A 25,196-nucleotide genomic window follows, 5' to 3' on the forward strand; every position below is an offset into this window, starting at 1 on the left:
TTATGGTTTTGTTGAATTCTACTGTATAAAACAGTAATCTTTGGCCTAATAAATATTTTCTGTTGGTACATTGCAATTGTGTTTACAGTGTACTTGTTACCACTCTCAGCGGATTACTTTCACTGTTGAACATTGTATTGAAATATAGATATAAACCCATGAAAGACCAAAGAGCTTTAAATTAAGAACAACAGTGTTTACATGGTATATCGAAACTATTCAGTATTATGAAAGAAGTGTTTGCCATTTGATGCAAATGCTTCATTCTGACATGTGTTTATGGTATTTTGAATGCAGTGTTACATTTTGAAGGAGATGTGAGGCATTTTGCATTTTGTGTGTTCATTTTTGGGAATTGTGTTTAGAGTTTTGAGAAAAGGTGACATAGTTTTGAAAACGTGTGTAAGCCATAAGAAAAAACTGTAATGTATGCTTACTTTACACTAGGGATTTTACATGTTTATAAACTGTTTAAGAAACATAACATCAACATTTGAGGATTTCTTATTGATTTTGGCACATTTAAACCTTGCACACATAATAACGTCATCATTATCTTTCAGCTTCTTTTCTTGTTAGATTTAATTTCTGCTTTCTCTGAATATCATTTATCATTTCCTAGTGCATTTAAAAAAAATTGTTAAACATAACTCGTAAATGGTGTTTTTTAAGGAAATGCATTTTATATATATATTAGAAATTATAATATTGATGCTTTTGCATTAAAAAACAGTAAACACGCATCAAAAATTTAACTTTGAGCACAAATAAAATGGCTTTAAGGCAATTGTGTAATTTTGCCTGAAGAATCAGGTTTTGTGAATCTAGTTTTGGTTTTGTGTTAAAGGTTATGAGAGAGTTGGTAATGGACATGGACAAATGTGTTTAAAACAATTGAGAAAAAAATGTAATTCAGAATCTTACTTTACTTTAACCATTCCAGTCAACACGATGATGTCACACTAATCTCACAGTGATGTCACCATGAGTTTACAGAATACTCACGATGAGGTCAAAATGTAACCTCACAGCAAACTCACTGTGTGCTCAAACTGTGATCTTAGAGGTTTAGATGTGACTGGTTTGTCATTTGAAGTAACCATTATGTTGATGAGTATTTGCTTTAGTTGAGCTCTTGACTCTACAGTCTCTGACTTATCTACCTCTGGCTGCTGTAGCTGTGTGTTAACTTTATGGTGCACATGAAGTTGAGGAATGCCAAAGGAGTCTTTGATGAGAGTATAATCTTGGGTAAACGTTTGTGAGAACAGTGTTGTGCTGCTGAATGTGTGATAGTAGAGAGTGAGATTCAGCTGTTTTGAGACAAACATATATTATAAAGATCTTCTAAATGAATAACTCACATAAATATTGCAAAGGTTTGTAATTAAGACTCAAATACATCAAGACTCAGTGTATGAACCTCAACAATTGTAAGAATAAACTGAGACCCTTCATGCTGCAATGCATGCTGGGAGGTATGAATTAGCGTGAAGAGGTTCAATTTTGACCTCATCGTGAGCTTTCTGTAAACTCATGGTGACATCACTGTGTGATTACTGTGACATCATCGTGTTGACTGGGATATTATCAGGATTACTTACATTTACGCATTTTGTAGACGCTTTTATCCAAAGCGACTTACATTGCATTAACCTATACATTTATACTTAGGTATCTGAAATTAGGTCTTTTTTTATTTGATAGTCGATTAATCTAACGATAATTAGATTGACTGGTCGTCTATTATTTCAATGACTAATCGGTACGTTTTTAATGATTATTCAGCTTTTGCAACTAGTTAAACATTGAGTTATACATAATTTACATAATGAATAAAATCAATTCAGCTTTTGAAATTTGTTGTAATGAACTTGAACCAACTGGTTACTCTCTTCAAGTTTACTGATTCTGTCCAACTCTTATCACACAAATACTCCCTACAAACTTATAAATACAAATAAATAAATAAATCAGGTACATTACAGACCAATTTTATTTTTTAAATGTAAACATTTCTATGACAACAGTTCAGTTTAACTCTTTCCCCGCCAGCCTTTTAAAAAAAAAGTTGCTAGCCTACGCCAGCGTTTTTTTTAACATTTTAACTAAACTTTAATGGCTCACAGTACATTTTCTGTAAAGAATATATGGACAAACAATATGTCCAATGAACGAAAAGAATCTCTGCTTTTAAACAAAGGAGACCCTATTCTTCAATCTTGATTTGTTCTTCTTTTAACACTCCTTAGATGTGGGTAGGTTTCTTTGATTAAAAGATAATTTTGAGATAATTATCGGTTTTTAATGATTGTTCTGAGTGTTGTCTGGGCGGAAATATTTCACAAAAAACGTTAAGAAATATAGGTTCTGGGATTCTGTACTTTTTCCCAAATGTGTGTAACAGCGCCACCTGCTGTACAACAGGATAAACACTGATTCCAGTAATAACGTCTTTGGCGGGGAACAGTTTTTTTAATGACGAGATAAATCATCAATGTCGGTGAAAGAGTTCATGAAAAAGAGCAAGAAACAGAAGAAAATATTTAAAAAAAAATAAGGCAAGATATAAGACTCCTATCACTTTACCTAATAGTGTTATAATAATCAAAACAGGCTTCACTCGTAAGCTCGATCAAAGCTTTATACTTTGCAAAACAAATAATAACATTGATGTAATTATATGATTATTGTTGTTATTATCATTACTGTTATTATTGCATTCTCACATAAAAATATTTACCAAGTTAGTTCTAGATGGAGAACAGTCACGTCTCTCCTGCTCATTCTCCGTGATGTTTCCTTTCTAAATGCTCCAGCATGCAGGTAGTGCTGCGAGGAGGGTCTGGCTGCAGACCAGATGCACTCTCAGACCAGATGCACTGTCAGCGGCGCATGCGCACTCCGACACATGCAGTCTCAGCCGCGCATGCGCACTCAAACAAACGCACTGTCAGACACGTGTGTGAATTAAATGCACCTACAGGCCAATTATGAGTATATTTATTAAATATTCAATTTATTTATTTATTTATTCTCATACAAGATTAAGTCGAAGTAAAAGTGTTATTATGAATTATTTGACAAATATAATCGAAAATGTTCTTTAACATTATCAGACGAATGTTGTAAGTATATTGATTTCATTCATACAGTATTAGATAGATGTAAAGTATCGTTTCAATATATAAAGTTTTCGAAACCTAACTTAATCCTTATAATCAATGGTAGATATATCGCATCTATGATACTTCATTAACGATACATGTTATTCATACAGTAATTTATTGAAGAACTAACGTTATCTAAATTAATTTTGTAGCGTTGCTTGAAAACTCACAGGAAAGTTTGTAGGTGACCTGTACTAAATAGTTATTTTTTAATGTGTTTCTCAAAATTATTTAATATGACGTTGAAATCTATCAAATATAGTGATGTAACGATTCACTCAGCTCACGATGCGATTTATTCAAGATTTATTTTTACAAAATGAACAACTTCCCTTGTATTATTTCTAAAATGCTTCACGTTTCTTTGTATAATAAATTATGTTTTATTTCAAACAACAAAACTAACCTGCAATTTTAAAACAAATGAATATTAGAACAATTATTTTTATATAAACAAAGGTTTTATTTAGTCATGTATTTTCATTATTAGTGTAGATGCTCATTAATGTATTTCAGCTATAATTATAATAAATACCTGGCCTTGAACCGAACCACCAGTATTCACGGTACTCTTAAAAAGCAGTAACCTTAAAAAAAAATTAATAGAATCTTACAGTTCACTTCGTGAAATACGTTAGAGCGTGCATGTGACGAGTGCGCATGCGCGGCTGAGAGTGCATGTGACGAGTGCGCATGCGCGTCTGACAGTGCATGTGACGAGTACGCATGCGCGGCTGACAGTGCATGTGTCTGACAGTGCATCTCGTCTGCAGCCAGATGCTATTGAGTGCTGCCGTGAAAGGCAAGTTCCGCCTTGCACACAACCGCATTTTTTGTTTTCAATTTGGTAAAGCTTTCCCACACTTTACTTGTTCACATTCGTTTGTACTCCACCATAATTCTCGCTGTGTGTCCTTCTACTGCGATAGCATTCGAGAAGGCTGCATTACACTCTAGCGCTACAGTGCCGTAGCGGTCAGATTGTGATATTGCAGGCCCTTAAATTAAGTCATGAATCAAACGACTACTCGACAACAAGAATATTTGTCGACAATTTTTTTTTGTCGACAATGTCGACTAATCGTTTCAGCCCTATCTGCAATCCCCTGCACAACCTTGCACTTACCACTGAGCTACAGGAAAGCTATACTTATATGAAGTTTTCCATACATCTAGAAATACAATCAGGTTTTTAGCAAGTAAATGCTTCAGTGAAAATTTTTTCGAACGGATCTACATGCAGATTCAATTGAGCTTAATAAATCCCAAGTAGAAAGAAAGTCTATGAACATGAACAAGGACAAATCCTGACCACAAACATATACCGAGATGAACATAAATACTTCACAATTGTACTTTGAGTCATTCAGAACAAGGGAAGACAGAAAACACTGGGGTATTTATACACCTAGAATTCAAAGTGAACAAATCCTGAGCACAATAGGGGCTGGGCAACAGTGAAAGAACATGAACACGACTACAGCAACAAGTGACAATTTAACCAGAATTCAAGATTAAAAATGACAAACAAAATCAAATTTTCAACCCAATCTTTCTTAAGTGGTGGTTTTCCTAATGAACATTGTCTTAAAACAGCTTCACAAAAACATATCAGTGTAAATTACAGTCGAAATGCCATTGTTGAGCATTTCCATTTAAAGGGGTCATTTGACACGGCTAAAACTAATATAATAATTTGTTTTAGATGTAATGCAATGTGTATACTATGTAAGGTTAAAAAACGCTGTATCTTCCACATATCATGCATGGTTGTATTTCCTCTTTGCCCCGCATCTCTGATACGCGCAGATTTTTTACAAAGATCATAGCTCTGAAAAGCGAGGTGTGCTATGATTGGCCAATTAACCAGTGCGTAGTGATTGGTCGAATACTGCAAGTGTTTGATGGCAATGTAACACCTTTTACCATATTTGGAACATCAGCTTCCAAAGCAATTGTACTGACAGGTACGCCCATCATACTTGTCTTTACATTTGGGCGGTCTTAGTCAAATCAAACATGAACTGACGTAGATTTTTGGGGTGTGGTTATACGAGGCGTATAAGGCAGATATGGGTGAGCCTTTGCTTTTAGATAAAATTCATATTTTTTTCCGCCACTTAAATTTTGCATTTTTTTGGTGTCTAATACATGGATAGGCAACTTACAACACACCAATGACACAGAAAAACACATATTTGTGCCTTTAATGTGTTATAAAATTATGTCCTAATTGATTTGTTTCCAAGCACCCAATGGGCAAACTAAAGGTGAATTTGGCAGAAGAAAAGACTAGAGAAATAAGACCTGTCTCTATGGGTCAGTTCTCCGACAAAGTTTGAACATAATCTGTAACTGTAATACATTGTATTCATATGATGATGCGATTCAAATTTATGAATTCAAATGTATTTACTGCAAGCTGAAGGTAAAAGTGCTATGTAAGAGAGGTTTTTGGCTGAGGTATATGACAAGATGGGTTTGTATGAGTCAAAAAGGGCATGTACATGTATATATGAAGAGCTCTTTTCCAAAACGCATTAAACACCAAATTTATCAAATCAATGTTTCATGCAATATCGCTATATTTGCTTGATTAAAATGTACTGCAAGATGCAGTTTCTTTCCAAAACGCTATAAGTGCCGAACCTGTTTTAAGCCTAAATGCGATATGTCCTCTCGACCAATCAGAATTTGCTCGTTAGTGGTATTTGTAAGCGTGTTATTTTTAAATTATTTGTTGTATGTTGTGGAAAATATTGAAACAAAATATTTATTTTATTTGACTATTTAGTTTGTTACTATTTATTTTATTTGGCTGGTTTTTTTCATCCATTTGCATTTGTTTGATTTATATTAATTTATAGTATGACTCCCTGATGTCATATGTTTGATGTTCTCTTCATTTTTTTTTCATTTTAAAAAGAAATAAACCAACATTTTTGGGAAAAAAGGCTGGATTCGTAGTGTTTTCAAAAAAATAAAAATAAACTTTGAATTTATAATCGACTATATTGCTGTTTCATTTAACAATCATTGTTTAACATGTTCAGACTGAGCCAACAGACCATTTTAACAGGATAAATGAAAAATTATCAAAATGTCAAAATAAAAAAATGTCATTTTCATGAAAACTATTAAAATGGATTTATAGCGTTAAGGAAAAAAGCTCTTCATATGTTCATACAAACTGTAGAGAGAGACGGTTTTATTCAAATTCAGTCTAAAATATTTTTTTGCAGTGAATCTTGTTGCTTGGCAACTACAAACCTGAGATACTGAAATGAGTTTGTCATCTGTTGATTTTTTTTTTCTTTCTTTTTACCATGATGTCAAGCATTTGCATATTTTAAGAACTGTTTATTGAAAAAATAAACATCCATTTTTACTTTAAAAGAATAATTGGTCTAAAGCTTTTCATAATACTGCTAATGTGAAAGGTTTTCAAAACAACAGGTTAGTGTGGTGAATTTACATTCCACATAATTTTAATAAGAATAGAAAATAACTATAGTTCCGTATAACATTATATTCTTTGCAAACCCAGCTAGCAGAAGTTTGTTATAAGAACGTTCCTTAGAGGTTTTTCATGGTTTTGAAAACGTTTTAAAAAGATTCAAAATGTCTAGTTTTTGTTATGTTTTAAGAATGTTCCATCATGGTGATAAGTATTTCCTTGAAAAGGTGTCTTGTCCCTTATCTCTCATGTGTGAAATTAATTGGTGAATTTAAACTCTGTGTAGGTGATGTACTGTTGTTATGGCAAGTCAATAAGAACCTGAACGAGCAAAGTCCATTGATTGGAATTAAGAGCATCATCTCTACTATAGATTGCTCCACAGTATAAATACTAATTGTAAATTGTGCTCTTGACCTTGAAAGAACATTTTACTATTACAGAGCTAAGTGTTTTAATGTCAAGAAGATTTGTGAAAAGTGGCTGCAAGAAAACTTCAGCTTTATTCAGACAAAGACAGACTTTAAGAATAAAGATATGAATCTCAACAATGTTGAGAATCATCAACCTAATTCTGATAAACAGATCTACTGCAATGCATGCTGGGTATCCTTAAAATGTTACCCAGCATGCATTGCGACATGAAGTTTTGTTTAGTTGGCTGTCACTATTGTTGAGATTCATACCCTGGATTATTGATGTCTGTGTTTGTCAAAGTTATTTTGTAGGTTATGTTTATATTTCTATCCATAACTCAGTTGTAGACATTGTACACACAAACTTTCATTTTCTCTCAAGGTACTGCATAAGATTAGATCCATTAAACTAACAACCAACTAACAGTGGTTTAAAATACCCACCAACAAATGCCATTGGAACAGATTCTCATGGAATTGCCATAAGAATAGTACAAAACATGCATGCAGTTAAACTCCCCAATTAATCTCACAACAAGACACCAACTCAAGGAAACACTGATCACCAAGATGGTGACTTTTTTTAGCTGGGATCGTTCTTAAAACACAACAGAAACTAGACATTTTGAATATTTTTAAAACGTTTTAAAAACATGAAAAACCTTTAAGGAACGTTCTTTAACAAACTTCTGCTAGCTGGGAACAGCGACAACTTCGTTCCACATAAAACACACCGGCATTGCATTCATAAAACAACGTAGGATGAATGCATAGTTGTCTTTCCATTACTCTTTGTTTGCCCTATTCTCGCTGTCAACTTTCCTCTTTATTGAACGTTCAGACCACCACTGTCGAGAGCGTCAAAAATTGCTCTGGCTACCCTGCCAACAACGCTGTAGAAATAGTCTTGGGCGTGCTGACGCTCTAACGTAGATCAAAATCTTGCATTTAAAGGGCCCGCAAAGCACACACGCTTGTTGATTTTGTGCAGACTGACCACAAGAAATAGATCGGTGGAATGAACTTCATTGTAGTTTCACGTTTGCTAACGAAATAATATTCAACAGCAGTACCACTGTTGTTAGCATGAAAATCCCGCTTATTTACAGAAAATGTAAAACGTTAATGCACATCATCATCAACTCACCAGGAACACAAACAATCTGAGACATCTTTGTCCACACCTTTTTTTTTATCATTTATGTTCCTGTATGGAAACAGAGACGCATCGTATATGTAAGGGATACCCCCGTAGCAATAATCAACCTCTCCTCCATTTTGCTTGGGAACAAATGTGGTCAGAACCACAGATTACAGGGCTGCGTTCTCTGGAATCGTCTCAAGCGGTAGACTTCTACGTTGCCGCCGAACGTCGTCATAGCTCAATACCATAAAGTTAACCTGATTTCAACTCTCCTTAATGCCAAAACCAAGTTGGACGTATTACGTCGTATTTTTAGTCTCCAAACACTCCCCCAGCGATCGTACAGGTTTCGGATTTTTTTTAGAACAAATAAAACATTTTCACAACAACCTTTCTTAATAATTATTGGACAATTCTACCTGAAAAGCACGCAGCACAGCCGTAGGAGCATGTGCAGACGTCACTTTTTCTTGTAAACAGGAGAGAGAGTGCAAACGTTCGCGAAGTTCAGGTGTTTGTTTGACTGCATTTGGGTGATGAATGTTATATAAACGGTGGATATAACACTGGATTTGGAGATCGTTTAAAACCGATTTATGGAGCCGTCCAAGTGCTAAAAGATGCCGGACATGAACCCCATGCGGTAAGTGAAACTGATGTCTGTGTTTTGTTGACAATGTCTGCACACGTGCTTTGGTTCAGCCTAAATTGTCCTTTAACTATGTTCTGGCCCGCCATTTAGCCGCAAATTAGTTTTTTGGCCCCATGTCAAATTAACTTGCCGACCCCTGCCCTACATAAATGGCCATTTCAGCACTAAATTTTCGGACTGCTGCCAAAGAAACTCACAGAGCCGTTTCATACCGCACGAGTGAGCAACATGGAAGCAGCGCATCTTTTATACTGCGCACATGTTCAAAGATTAGTGATGGCCGGTTCGTGAACGAATCGTTCTTTTGAACCGGCTCTTTATAGTGAGCCGGTCGAACCGGTTCACCAAATCGAACTGAATCGTTCAAAGCGGTTCGCGCCTCCAGAAACACTTATCCACATATTTCCTCGGTTACTTACGCACGCACCCCCAAGAGCGGTTCTCGTTAATGATTCAAGAATCGGTTGCAACAGTTTTTGGATCACCAGTACATTCATTGAACCAAGAGCCGGTTCACTGTCTTTCGGACACTTTCGAGATGTGAACCAGACCGGTTTAACTGATGAGTTCAGCTGATGCACGTGCGTCTTGGCAGAGTCTAAGCATATTAATAAGCCCTTTGCCTAGATAATAGTTTGCTTTATATTCCTTTTAACGTTTATACTTAAAAATATTTTGAGAATAAAATGTAATAATGTAAGAAAAAACAAAGTGTGTACAAAAATGTTTATTGTGCTTTTTCAAATACACCAAAATAGAATTACATACAAAACATATACTATACATATAAGAAACTACATTTGCAGCATAAAAACATTAACAGGGAACACACTTTATAATTGTCAGAACTATTTGTATTTTATTTATGTTAACGTGGCTTAAAATGAATTAATGTTGTGCATTTTTGCTTTATAATTACTTTAAAGATTGAAAACAATTCCTAGGCTATCAGTTTGTAAAACTAAACTACACATTCATTTGTTTCATGTTGAATCCATGGTATTTTCATGAGTATATCTTATTTCATTTTTAAACAAGATGATACAAATCTAAACGTTATCATGCACGGGAACGAAACAAGCGGATTGAACCGTTCTCGCAGAGAATCTTGAGTCACAAAATCCAATTGGTTGGATTGCATTGGCTTTCCGGTCATGAACCGAGAGCCGTGTCTTTTGAGTCATCAACCGAGAGCCGTGTCTTTCGAACACGTCCGATTTGTGAAGAATATAAATGTGAACCGGTTGTTCAGCGCTAGTGAGTTGATAAACTGCGGCTGCGCATGCGTGAGTGCGAAAACTAGCATGCTTCTCTCACTCTGAAGTTAAAAAGATTCTTGGAATTTAGAAAAACCAAAGTATGAACACAATAAGCACGGGTGACGACGACGAGTCGGGCAATCTGACAAAACCTAAATTTAATTAATAACAGATTATTCACTTTACAACGTTCGCTTGCATATTACTGCCTTTGTCTGTATCAGTGTGCATTATTTGCCAAACTTAAATGTGATAAACTTATCAGATCATGATGATGTTTTAAGTGATGGAAAGTCTCTTCATTAAATGTTCAGCCAAGTGTATTTTCATCCCGACCGAACGTCGTTACGTCATAACAGCACGTCATTACGTTCTGGCGTAAATGAACCGATGAACCGGTTTTTTGAACCGGTTCATTGAAACGAACTGTCCGAAAGAACCGGTTCGCGGAAAAGAGCCGGACTTCCCATCACTATCAAAGATGACAGCATTCATACCGCACGCGTAAGCAGCGCATGCTCGCGTAGCAAGGAGCGGCGCGTTAACAACAGTGCAGTATCGAAAGCCAACAGTATCACAATTCGCGTGCTTTGGATCGCCGTATTAATATGAAAACGCCGATTTCCTAAGAAAAAAGCGCCGTCTGCTGCTAAATTAACGTCATGCGCCGCCACGCGTTTACGTAACGCCGGTTGCCAATCGACGTTAATTTAACATCACACGTCACTCAAAATGCGAATGTGTTAGCTAATATACATACCCCCGCTTCTGGGTTTGCGCGCTCTACGGCAAGTCGGATGCCCGTGTCATATCAAATCTATATCCAGCTTAACTTTGTAGAAAAAAAAAAAATGGAAAGAAATAAAAGACCCGCTGAAAAGAAAATCACATAACTAATGCAGTATGTTACAGTAAGCTATCATTGCTAGTCTAGAGGCAACCGAACCATTCAAAGACACAGCATGCAATTGCAAGCCAACCGAGCTGACCTCTAGACTAGCAATGATTTATATTAAATATTGCATAAGCATAGTGAGAATACTGTACCCTCTTTACTTTTCAAACCTGACTGTATAATGTGTAAACCGTATAAACACAAAAGAAGATATTTGAAAGAAAGTTAGTAAAAGAAAACCGTTCGTCCACACCCAGATAGCAAATTTTTGCGGCCCAAATCTGACCCACACCTTACTCCCCATACTTAACTCATCTGGCCCACATATGGCGTGGAATGATGGCACTTGTGCGGTCCGCTCCTGTTTGCCAGATTTGGGCCACAGGCATGCCAAAGCTATGCAACATGTCAAACATCAAAACAAATAAAGCAGAACTGAACCAAATATAAACAACAGTTCATTTCAATTCTGGCCCAGATTTATCCCAATACCATCACCTTTCTGTGCTCCTGTTCGACAGAATTTGTAATGAGTTTCAATATTATTATAGTGATGATTGAGTTATTAGTGATGAACATCTGCTGTTAACAAACAGCATCACTGCAGAAAAGTTCAACAATAACTACAAAAAAAGTATTTACCCAGAGAAACACAACAACTACAACCTAAAATACTTCCTGAAATACAACCCAGCTAACAAAAAATTGTTATAAGGACGTTCCTTAGAGGTTTTTCACATGTTTGAATACGTAAAAAATGTTTTAAGAATGTTAGCTTCATGGTGATCAGTGTTTCCTTGGGTTGGGATCTTGACCCCTTAGCAAAGGTATGTTTGAACTGCTGAAACTGTGTCCTTATAAAGAACACTTGTCACTTGTCAAGAATCAATGTATGAATCTCAGCAATGGTGAGAAACAACCACCTAACTCAGATAAGCGGATCAACCGCAATGCATGCTGGAAATTATTAATTCGTTTTGTGCTACGATGTTACCCAGCATACATCACAGCCTGAAGTTTTCTTTTGTTTATTCTCACCATTGTTGAGATTCATAAACTGATTCTTCATGTCTGTGTGTCTAATTTCTGAGTAATTTTTTTTTTCAATAAAGCTTTGGAGACTGAAAAATGTAATAAAACTACCAGATGTTTTAATGTAATTTCAAGATCAGCAGGACAGTAATTTAATCAAATGTAAACATGGTAGATATCTCACTGACCACCAACCAACACCAATAATCAGAGCATCATTTCAACTTCTTTGACAAATGTACTTTATAAGTACATCTATGTTCAAGAGAAAATGTCAAGGGTCACGAGCCAAGCTCAAGGAAACACTGATCACCATGATGGTGACTTTTGTCAGCTGGAAATGATCTTAAAACATTAAAAACTGACATTTTGAATATTTTAAAAGGAACGTTCTTAAAACAAACTTTTGTTAGCTGGGTTGTATTTCAGGTTGTAGTTGTTGTATTCCTCTGAGCAAATATTTTTTTATTTTAAAAAGCAGATGTTCATCACTTATAACTCAATCATCCCTATAATAATATTGAAACTCAATACAAATTCTGTCAAACAGGAGCACAGAAAGGTGATGGATTTGGGATAAATCTGGGCCAGAATTGAAATGAACTGTTGTTTATATTTGGTTCAGTTCTTCTTTTTTTGTTTTGATGTTTGACATGTGGCATAGCTTTGGCATGCCTGTGGCCCAAATCTGCCAAACAGGAGCGGACCGCACAAGTGCCATCATTCCACGCCATATGTGGGCCAGATGAGTAAAGTATGGGGAGTAAGGTGTGGGCCAGATTTGGGCCGCAAAAAATTGCTATCTGGGCATTGACTTTTCTTCATACAATACAAGTCAATCGGGACCATTGGTAAATGATGACAGAAATTTCGTTTTGGAGGGGGGGAACTACGGTACCTTTAATCATGACTTGACTTAATTTAACATATTACACATTTTACACATAGCTTCCCAGCTAGCAAAAAAGTGTGTTCCATAGACCACTCCAGTCCACGTGCATTCTCACCCTGAATGTTTTGGATGTCTCTCTAAATAACACATGAACAAGTTAATGAGTTAAATCAGGTTGAGTTAAGGCATCAACTGTCACTTCATTATCTCATTAATGATGAAATAATAACCACAATCAGTGAAATAAACCAGAAATAAAAAGAAGTCACCATATTCGTGTTTAGTGTTTCATTTAGTGGGGGTCTCACCCTTGATTCATTATGGACAATTTGTTGGTAGTTATGATAGTGTGTTTCTGAAGCACATTTAAAACACCTTGACAAAAGGTGAAATGGATTGTTTCTCTTTCAGGTGGTAATTGTAATAGAGGACTTGATAATTCAATGTAAATGTGTTTTGTTATTGTATGACTCAGTGAGCCGAATAATTTTGTGACGGTTAGTATATTTTAATTTTACAGTAGAAATATCACCTGAACAATTTAGAAATCAATAATCAGCTCATGAAACTCGACTGTGGTGACACTCAACAAAAGAAAGCTTCATGCGTCTATGCATTGTGGGTAACAGCCTAGAACAGAACTCCTCCATGACTCATGACACGCATTGCTGCATGAAGAAATGAAGCAACTCAACTTTGTCACCATTGTTGAAATTCTTAAGGTGATTCTTGATTTTTGGAAGTTAAAACGGTTTAAAAGTTTCAAACTTTTAGATTTCTGCTGCCTCCATCTAAGCTGTTAAAACCAAGATGTAATCTAAGGGTAAATACGTCTAATAAATAACACACCAGCACTCAAAGTTGTGCGAATTTTCCCAACAACAAGAAACAAGATTACTTTTTCTTTTCTTGGTAGCTATATTTGTGCTTCAGAAAACCTCCTGTAACAAATCAAGGGTAAAGCCCAACTAAAGGGAACACTAAACACTATTATGTTGACTTTTTATTGCTCATGTTTTCTTTAGTGATTGTGTTTGTTAACAGCAGCTGTTCATCATTAATGAGATAATATAGTGATGATTGATTCCTTAACTCAACCTGATTTTACTCATTAACTTGTTCACGCGTTGTTTAGTGAGACATCCAAAACATTCCCTGTATTAATGCAAGTGGACTGGAGTGGTCTAAATAACGTCTAAATAACGTCTAAGGAACACATTTTTGCTTGCTGGGTACCTGGAACATACTGCATTGGTTATGTGATTTTCTTTTCAACAGGTTTTTCTTTCATTTCTTTCCATTTTTTGTTTTTCACAAAGTTAAGGTGTATATGGATTTGAGATGACACGGGCATCCGACTTGCCGTAGAGCACGCAAACTCAGAAGAAGAGGGGCTATGTATATTAGCTAACACATTCGCATTTTGAGTGACGCGTGACGTTAACTTAACGTCAATCGGTGCACAGTGTTACTTAAACACGTGGCGGTGTATGACGTTAATTTAGCCCCAGACGACGCTTATTTAACGCCTGGTGGCGTTAAGAAATCGGCATTTTAATATTAATACAGCGATCCAAAGCACGCAAATTGTGATACTGTTGGCTTTCGATAGTGCAGCGATCATTTCGGCGGCGAGTCTGTTTTCGCTGCGCTTCTTACGCTCAATAAGAGCGACAGTGCATTCTTTACGGACAAGGTTCACATGGATGGACAGAAAAAATTAACACTTTTACCTTTAAAGCATGCAAGTGGTGTCTAAGGGATTTTTAACAGTCGCCATGAGTTTCAAAAGCACTTCTGCAAGGAGTTTTTTTGCAAAAATCACAACAGCACATTTAAATGATTAATAATACAATTATATCTTAAATGTTATGATTATATCCCGCTTCCGACTTGTGTGTGTGGAGTTTGCATGTTCTCCCCGTGCCTCGGGGGTTTCCTCCGGGTACTCCGGTTTCCTCCCCTGGTCCAAAGACATGCATGGTAGGTTGATTGGCATCTCTGGAAAAATTGTCCGTAGGGTGTGAGTGCGTGAGTGAATTAGTGAGTGTGTGTGCCCTGCGATGGGTTGGCACTCCATCCAGGGTGTATCCTGCCTTGATGCCCGATGACTCCTGAGATACACACAGGCTCCCCGTGACCCGAGGTAGTTCGGATAAGCGGTAGAAAATGGAATGGAATGTTATGATTATATTGCATATAAAGGAGTGGAAAACTATTGCATTACTCTGTCAGTGCACTGTAAAAAATGTTCTGTAATTTTTACGGGAAAATAAAGGCAGCTGTGGTTGCCAGTAAAATTCTGTAAAAAATACAGGAAAAGAACGTAAACAGCTTTGCAGTTTAAAACTTCAGGGCACAAACTTCAAGCTGTGTAGGAACTTAATACATTTTACAGTCTTTTATATTAACACCATTTCTTTATTTAAAATGAAAACTTTGTCCAAATGCATAAAAGTGAAAACATTACATTTACTTAATGTATTTCTTTGTAATTCATTTTTAAAAACATCAAAGTCACTTTTAAACAAAGCAACATGCAGCGTGACATCAGCATCTTATTGAGCTTGACTTAAACACAGATTCCACTCATCAGCACTCGTCACTCGATAGTGGTCGACGGCGCCGCGGGCCAAGAGCCTGGGGCAGGGAAGGGTATGAATGAGCCGGGGCTCCGGGTGGAAGCAAGCTAGCGTAGCTTCTTGCTGAAGAAGGAGTTGTTTGCCATTCTGGAACATCAACACTGGTGTCCCTCAGGGTTGAGTGCTCAGTCCACTATTCTATACACTGTACACTGTGACTATTCTACCTTCCTTCCCATGGATAACATCATTCAATTTTCAGATGAAACAACTGTGCTTGACCTCAAAGCAAATAACAATTAGCCGGCATAAAAAACTAAAAGGGTGTTAATAATTTACTGCCTTGTTTCTACACCAGTGGCATGTAGGGTTTCTCTTAGTTGAGGTGGATTGTAAACACCTTCATCCTCCGCATCTTCCAAAGCCTAATTGAGTGCTCCACCAAGTTGCAGGTGCTTATGTGTGCATGGTTGTAACTGTGCTCGGCCTGGGCGGTGGGGTTGTTGACTTCATCTAGAAGATATGTTCACTGTCTCCTCAAAAGATGGTTTGCCCAAAAACTCCTCTTTCAGCGTCTTAACAGAGTGCTGATTTGCCCACACAAAGCTGTGGTGTGTACTACATGGACACTTTGCAACCATGTCTGAAAACATCCCCCTGTGGTACACCACCACCTCGACATTGATAGCTGTGTAGCCCGTATGACAAATGAAGGCCTGGTCGAGCACTGATTAGTTGGCAATTGGGACAAGTGTCCTGTCAACAAGGCCTATTTCTTGTGGCATACCGGCAATGGCATGGAAACTTTGATTTGCCTCCATTACTTTGTGCCTGGCGGATGGCATACGGATACAATCTGTGGTTTGTTGGAGCAGGATGTTTGTCACTGACTGAACGCACTGCCACACCGATGTTTTACTAACACCATATCCATCCCCACCCACCTCCAGAAAACTCCCCACTGCATACTGTAAAAAATGGAGAGCCTCTGGGAGCTGCATGTTGGCGCTAAGAGGCAGTTCCGGCAAGTTTGTCTCGACATAATCGGACCAACAATATATATATACAATATATAATTCTAAACAATATTTAGAATTATATTTCTAAAGCTATCGGTAGCCGATATATGTTTTGAATTACAGCGTCTGTCATAGTAGCCAAGGGATTGAAGTACTCACGTATGAAGTAGTTAACATACATCAAATGTATGTTACCATCTCTGTGGATGGTGCAAACCGCTCTGTAGCTGCAATAGTTTCACCAAACCCCTCCACCCACATTCATTTCCTTTAAATTGTCTCTTACGCCTTAGCATCTTTTAGTTTGCAGCTGATGTATGTTTGGAAAATATAATAATTAAAAAGCCAACAACCATCAGTGAAATGATGGGAATGTTTTAAAAAATGATTTTTCTTATTGAACACGTAGTGTATTGAAACTTTTTTCACAGATATTTAATTATATGCAGTGGTGTGAAAAAGTATTTGCCCCCTTCCTGATTTTTTGCACATTTGTCATGCTTAAATGATCCAGATCAAACAATTTTTTTATTTTACACAAAGAAAACCAAACTAAAAACAAAATGCAATTTTTAAAGGATGGCTTTAGTTATTGAGGGAAATTACAATCCAAACATTTCTGACCCTATGTGAAAAGGTAATTGTCCCCTAAACCTAATAACTAGTTGTGCCACCCTACCCAAGTCTTTCACATCAATGTGGAGGAATTTTTGCCTACTCTTCTTTGCAGAATTGATTTTATTCATCCACATTGGAGGGTCTTCGAGCATGCACTGCCTTTTTAAGGACATGCTACAGCATTTCAATTGGATTTAAGTCCGGATTTACCATTATTTAGATTTTTTTTGCCATTTAGAGTTGGAATTGCTGGTGTGTTTTGGATCATTGTCCTGCTGCATAACCCAAGTGCATTTAAGCTTGAGGTCACAAACCGATGGCTGGACATTTTCTTTTAGATTTTCTGGTAGAAGCCAGAATTAGTGGTTCAGTGATTCAGGGACAGGCACTACAATGGTTCAGATCTTACTTAACAGACAAATATCAATATGTCCATTTAAAATGGGAAATCGTCAAATCTCACGCAAGTAAATTATGGATTACCTCAGGGATCGGTTTTAGGACCCTTGCTTTTCTCCATATACATGCTGCCCCTCGGCAACATTATTAGAAAACATGGAATTAGCTTCCACTGTTATGCAGATGATACTCCGCTATATATCTCATCAAGACCAGATGATTCCTTCAAACTATCCAAACTGGCAGAGTGCATCGAGGACATAAAACATTGGATGACTAGTAATTTCCTTCTTTTAAACTCTAGCAAAACGAAAATATTACTTAAAGCACCAAAAACACGTAAACAGAATATCTCAGATTACAGTCTGCAAACTGAAGGCTGCACTGTTACCCCAACAAATACAGTTAAAGACCTAGGCGTTATATTAGATGGTAACCTGTCATTTAAAAATCACATCTGAAATATCACAAAAACAGCCTTCTTCCACATTAGAAATGTTGCCAAATTACGAAACATTTAATGTGTTGTTGCCTAAAAGCTTATTCATGCCTTTGTGACCTCAAGACTTGACTATTGTAATGCTCTACTTAGTGGTTGTCCTGTATCATCAATAAACAAACTACAGTTAGTTCAGAATGCAGCTGCCAGAGTTCGTTTGTTGTGGGGAGTCATCTGCTGGGGCTGTGTGGGTCCGGTTTTGCCTTGTTTAGGGGTCGATGTTGTACAACAGAGGAATAAAGTTACAACATGCCATTTCTATTTTCCCTGGTTGTTCCTCTGTTTTCTGGTGTCGATCGTGGAGTGGGACTGGGTTGAACCTGCTCGGTTTTCGGTGAGTGGGACTTTCTGGGTTGCAGATGGTGGGCTCTCCCTCTTCCTCATGGATATTTGCTCGGTGGCTTTTGGTCGGGGTCACTGAGTGCAGCTATGACACGTCAGAGGGAATCTGGCCCTCCCGGCTGAGCCTGGTTTCTCCCGAGGTTTTTTTTCTCCATTAATAAATCACTGGAGTTTGGGTTCCTCGCCACAGCAGGGCAGTGTTGGCTTGCTCACCGAGAGACTGCATTTATTTATTAATTAGATATTTATTAGAATGATCTTGCTTGTTCTATAAACACCATGCACTGTGCTGTGTTTTACCTTATCTGTTTTTCCTGTTTGCCCCTGTAAAGCTGTAAAACAATGCACATTGTGAAAACTTGAATTGAATTGAATAAAGATCGTATAATCTTTACTTTCAAAATGTAATTTTGACAAGTTCAAAACTTTATTCTTGGATTCAAAATCATAACTGCTTGACGTCTAAACTACATCACATGTTTAAGTTCGGCATTCTTACAACCCAGTGGAATAATCTTAATAAAGCTCATTAGCTTATACCATACCTCTGCAGTTTTTCTTTATTCAGTATTAGCTTTTCACGACCGGCGGCACATTAGAAATAACAACTTTTTTCGTCGGACTGGACAAAGGCAGTTTCACAAGTGAAAACAAAAAAAAGACTAAGCGCAGAGGTGAGTGTTTTGTCCTGTAGCTGATGATGTTGGTGATGAGCTGCAGGTGCGGGTGAAGCTATATAAGCTATCCCACGGCTTGCTATCCGGAAAAAACATGAATAAGGACTATTGTTGTAATGACACTTGACAGGTAATTATTTATAATGACCTGATGTCTCCGTAAAACTGACCATTGAAATATCAAGCCTTGAATATTACGTTACAAAATACATATGTATGTTAAATACACTATTGTATAGCAATTTATGTGGCCATCTTTAGCTCAATCATAACCATTACATGTGTTCATTTACTAAAATCTAGGATGGAGTAAAAGATTTTTAGCATTTTTTAATTAAACACCTGTCAAAATATCAATAAGCTGTACTTTCTATTTATTTCATATTATTGGTTTATATTTGTAAAAGTTTTTATGCTTGTTTTTGACACTATAACACTGATATTGGCTTGTTTTTGTAATGCATTTCATCACCGAGATACTACCGTCTACACTCTTAGAAATGAAATGTTGTATTTAATTAATAAAGTTATGTCAACTGGTCCCACAAAACTTAGTTGCTTAAATGGAAAAGGTAATATACAATTAATCATAACATAATTTTTTAAGTAAATCGCTCATAACTTTGTTAATTAAATGGTACATCACACACTTATTTTGAATAAATGTAAATTATTGTCTTGAATTTAATGATTATAGCTTGATCTAAGATGACCTGATTTAGTTCAATTTATTTAACAGAAATAAGCTTTGCTAATGTTATCCATTTGTGTTGATTGTACTTAATGATTGGAACTTAGAGCAACTAAGTCTGTAGGTCAAATAAAAACACTAAAATAAAATGAATTGCTCAACATTTTTTATATTATACATTTGTGACATTTATTAGAGATTATCTCATTTAACTTCAATAAGATGATATTAAGAAAATAGAACTCAACAGAAATGCAAAACAATTATTGTTACCGCCCACTACCTAACCAAAGGCAACACTTTTCTGAACAAGGGTAACCACCAAACTCAAAAATATAACTAACTCTTTAAAACTTTTAAGATAAATGAACATTAAACACTAACAAGTGTTTCTTTTTACTGAAAAGTGCACAATATAAAACACTTATTTAAGAAAATAACTCTCAAAATGTAGTGTACTCAAAGCATGCTGGGAAATATAAGTCCTCTGCCCCACTATAACTATTTTATGTTAACACAACACAACTCCTTTATGTTGTCCCAACATGAATGGATTCAGTTATATGACTAAACATAAAACAATCATGTTGTAACCATATTTTCCAAAAGTTGTGTTGATTTAACTTAAGCAAGTTAAGTAAATTGAACAGGCAGCAAAAACATTTTTTTTGAGTGTACTGTAATAAAAGCTTTATTAATTACCGCCTCATAAAAATGTACTACCAGCACAAGCCTAGTAGAGACTCCCTCAAAGACGCACTCACTCACGTCAAACAACTCTGATCTCGCACATGCACACACACGGGAGAGAGAGAGGGTGAGAGAGAGAGGTAGGCGGTCTAAAGTGACTCTGCATTTTCTTTGATTCTCTTTGTCGTCTCACTTCCCCATTTACTCACACCCATACTGTCACATATTCCAGAAACAACCAGTTCCTTTCAGCGACATCACAGATTGAATCCAACAGAAGCATCAGATGACACAAAGACATGTGCTCTCTCTTGCTCTCTTGCTCTCTTTCACTCTCTCTCTCTCTCTCTCTTTCTCTCTGTAAAGGTCATGCCACTCTTCACAAACTATGAGGATCAACATCGCACACATTCCTACTGCACAACTTGCCAAATTCTTATTTAAAAAAACTGTTATTATTTTATGCGAATATGTGGTTTGCTTTTTTGATATCAAAGTGTGTTGTTTTAGCTGTGCTAAAAAGGATTTAAAGGATGAGGTTATTTAGCAAATGTCACAATTTTATGTAAAATAAAATCTCATTTTTTATTAAAATCTTCAATTTTACATTAGATAATAGACCTATTTTCGGTTTCGGTTTTAACAGTGTGACACAATTCTGTGGGCGGAGCTTAATTGGTGGCAGAAAGTGTCAAGGGTGAGCGCTAAAATCAACCTTCTCAAATATTTTTTTGTATAGTTTACAAGCAGAAAAACGACTGTCATACATACATTTTTGTGAAACCTTGCTATGGATATCCGTTTATATCCGCTTCACGTCGTGCGAGAACACCCTAAGCTGTTATAAAATGTACTGTAAACCACTGCTTCTTGGGGGTTATTGCTTTATTACAGTCTGCAACTTATTATTACTGATCATCTTAACTGTACACTTTTTCACCGTTTGTGGTTCCAATATCTATAGCTTTGTAATTGCATCTAAACTATCGTTCTTAACTACATACTTTAATATGCATTTGTGTGTGATAAGCAGTGGAGACAACCTTAGCTGAATTAAAATAAAATACACAGAGAAATGAGAATTCCGGATGATTTTGTTAGTCCAGCCTGCATTTTCAACGACGGCATTCCATAGGAAATAATACCCTAATTTTTGCCATTCCTCTTCTGACATTCAACAAAACAAAATGTATTTATATCAATTCATGTTAATTTCAGCATTTACTAATGCTCTTTCAAATATGAATAACTGTATTGACATGAACTAAAACGAAATTGTTCAATATTTGCTTATGTTAGCTAATGTATTTATCAACGCTAAATAATAGACATTAGTTAAAGTTACCGATAATAGTTTATGTAAAAGAAAGGATCTAATTCTAGTTGCCTAATAGCAACAAACTCATTGAACCCACTCTCTTTTTCTTTCATCCTTTCTTTTATTGCCATTTCCCTCTCTCTCTTTCTCTCTCTCCCTCTCTTTGTCACTGTGTTTCCTCAGGATGTTTTTAGAAGTTTTTCTGTGGGACTCTTTCTTCTCTGTACCCTGGACAAGCCGATCCTGTGACAGGGGGAGAGAACTCCCCCAACCTTATGCACATTTAATATGATAGGCTTTTTTAATTTCCATATATGTTTTGCGTGTACATGAACAGCCTGGGGCGGTAACTGAAACACACGTGAAGCTGTATTAAGTTAATAAGTCACAAATGCATTTGACAAAAATCTACTAACATGAGGATCAGACTATCAGATCTTATGTCAAAATATCATTCTGCAACAACAACAATGTCAACGTAAACCAACGGAACTTGAGCATGGCCGCATTCATTTTGAGCACACTATTAAAACATTTTTACATAGCTCTAAAAAGACTGGGTTATTTTATGTACATATTTGACCCAACAATAGGTTAAAACAACCCAGGTTAATTTATAACCCAATGGTTGGTTTCTTCCCTTTTTGACCCAACCAAAACCCAGCATTTGTTAAGAGTGTTAATGCTACTATGCTTATGATAACTTTCATTATCTTCTGCAGCAAAGTATTTGCATTTCCGAACAGCTGCTTTGAAATTTCCATAAATCTTGCCACACAACTAAAATACATTCAAATGCACAAATGGCATTATATTAGGCATGATCCACTTTCCACTTTCTGTAAAGCATGAAATTCTTTTTAATGCTCTACCACACTCTCCTTTCTTTTGATATTTTAATGTCAAATTATCATGAACTCAATCATCATTAGGATGTATTTACGTTTTAACGCTAAATAAATTAAATCAATTTCTTCAGTATAAAGGTAAAGTATTATATTAAATACTTATAAAAACTTTCAAGGTACATGAACAAAGGCACTGGGACACACCTCTTAATTAGTAGTTCTGAAGAGCTCAGAGGATTCAAGTGTGTTCTGTAATAGGAGGACACTTTTGCAGTAAGTCAGTTTGTGAAATTTCATCCCTGCTAGATATTCCATGGTCAACTGAAAGTGGTATTTAGGAACAGAGGGAACATGAAGCGGAAGACCACATAAACTCACAGAGTAGGGTCACTGAGGGCTGAGGTGCATTGGTCCGTAAATGTCGACAACGCTATGCTGATCCATTAATATCAGCAAAAACTGTGCTGGGATGGAGTTTCCATGACCAGGCAGCTGCATACAGGCCTCACATCACCAAATACAATGCCAAGAGTTGGATATAGGGGTTTTGTATGTTACAATACAATTTACAGTGACTTCATAAATTAAATAAAAACACAAAGAGTGAAACACACTTGATGTGCATTTATTTATTATTCATTTTCTATATCCAAAGTTAACAAACGTTGCTGTGTTTTTGTGTAAATCATTAATAGAGGGGGATTTACCAAACATGATTGTAGTAGAGTAGGCGGGGCGAGACCGTGGTTCGAGTCCGGTGAGTAATTGTGAATTAGCGCCAGCTGTGCGCACACCGGGCTCGAATCACGTAGGAGATAGTGAGCATATAAAAGGAACGAGCGACCGGACCGTCGGAGAGAGAGGAACGGGCGCGAACTTATGTTAAGTTTATATTTATGTTCTTGTGTTTTGTTTTTATGTTTTGTTCGCAGGCGGTCGTCCGTGATGGGCCGCCGGCTGTTATATTACTTTATTAAATGTTTAAATGTTTGCCGGTTCCCGCCTCCTTCCTTCCTTTTAATGAATTTTGTTACAATGATTTACCAGCTCATGCATATAAACAGGCTATGAGGATTTAACCATGCCATATACGAATTTGAGTCTTCATGAAATAGAAATTTATATTGTGGGTTAAGGCCCAAGCCTATTTCTGATGATTCCGTATATTGGAAACAAACACATTCTCTGGGGTTTTTATGTGTATATATATATATATATATACACCTATTTTTTTAAAGAGAATTATCTGAACCCTTCAGATTACAAACATCTTAAAAGTTCAGAGAAGGACACCAACGAATGCATGCAAGGCTGAACTAATAATATCCAAAAACATTCAAATTCTGGACACATCTTAACTTCCCCTAACACATTACAATACACTGAAAAAATAACTTGTAGAATTTACTTTATAAAATCCCTGTAACAAGTTGCATGAATTACTTTCAAGCCAGAATAAAGTAAATTCTACTTCTTTAACACATTAAGTATTTATTAAAATTAGGTAAATATTCAGAAACTTCACAGTTCAATTTTTTACAACATAGATGGTCCAGTGAGAAGACTTTAGGTTTCTTTGTTGGCATTTACACAGATGTTCCCTAAGCAAAATAACACACACCACAAATAATATTGTGCCTCCCTCATCCGATATACAAGCAATGCTCTTCTGAACAACAGTAAAAAACCCAAACAAAATAATACAGAAACTCTACTAAATCTCAAAGGTAAATCAACACAAAACTTCTTCGAATCTTCAAATGCAGTCAGATGCAAAGCATGTTGGGAACTACAGATCAACTGCCAAGATAGTAATTCCTTCTAAAATTATTTATGTAGTTTCAACACAACATAAATAAGTTGACTTGATTCGACCAATTGAACAGGTTTAACATATGTGACCCTGGACAACTAAACCCTTTCTTAAAGGTCAATTTTTCGAAATTGAGATTTTTACATAATCTTAAAGCGGAATAATTAAGCTTTCTATTGTTATATGAGTTGTTAGAATATGACAATATCTAGTTGAGATACCACAGTTTAAAGCTCAGGAATCTGAGAGTGGAAAACATTTGAAATATTGAGAAAATTGCCTTTGAAGTTGTTAATCACGTGCACTGTGGCAGGCCATCCATCTACAAAAATCTAGTTTTTATATATTTACGGTAGAAAAAATTGAGTTAGATTTACTTCATAATTTGTTCAATTAAAATTACGTTATTTTAACTCAAATTCTTGGACAAAACAGAAACATACATCTTTTCACAAAATCTACTAACGCGCATAATACATTTTTTCAGTAATATGAAGCACTTAAAACCCAAGAGCAGAGACCTAAAACCAGTCCCATCTGCAAAGCTGGTTTTGAAACTTCAGACCAGCACTACAGAACAAATCCAAATCAGACCAAATTACAAAAAACAGTTAAGAAAAAATGTGTATTTATATTATGTCTATTTTTGTTATATGTTTAATGCTTTGAATACGCAGTCATGCTCAAAAACTTATCTTGAAACGAGAGAGAGCGAGAGATGCGGATGTGGGATTCTGTATAAAAGAAAAGGGGGAGGGATTATCTGTCTGACCGGATAGCAAA

Source organism: Triplophysa dalaica, chromosome 1, assembly GCF_015846415.1.
Source record: "Triplophysa dalaica isolate WHDGS20190420 chromosome 1, ASM1584641v1, whole genome shotgun sequence".
NCBI classification, from domain to species: domain Eukaryota; kingdom Metazoa; phylum Chordata; class Actinopteri; order Cypriniformes; family Nemacheilidae; genus Triplophysa; species Triplophysa dalaica.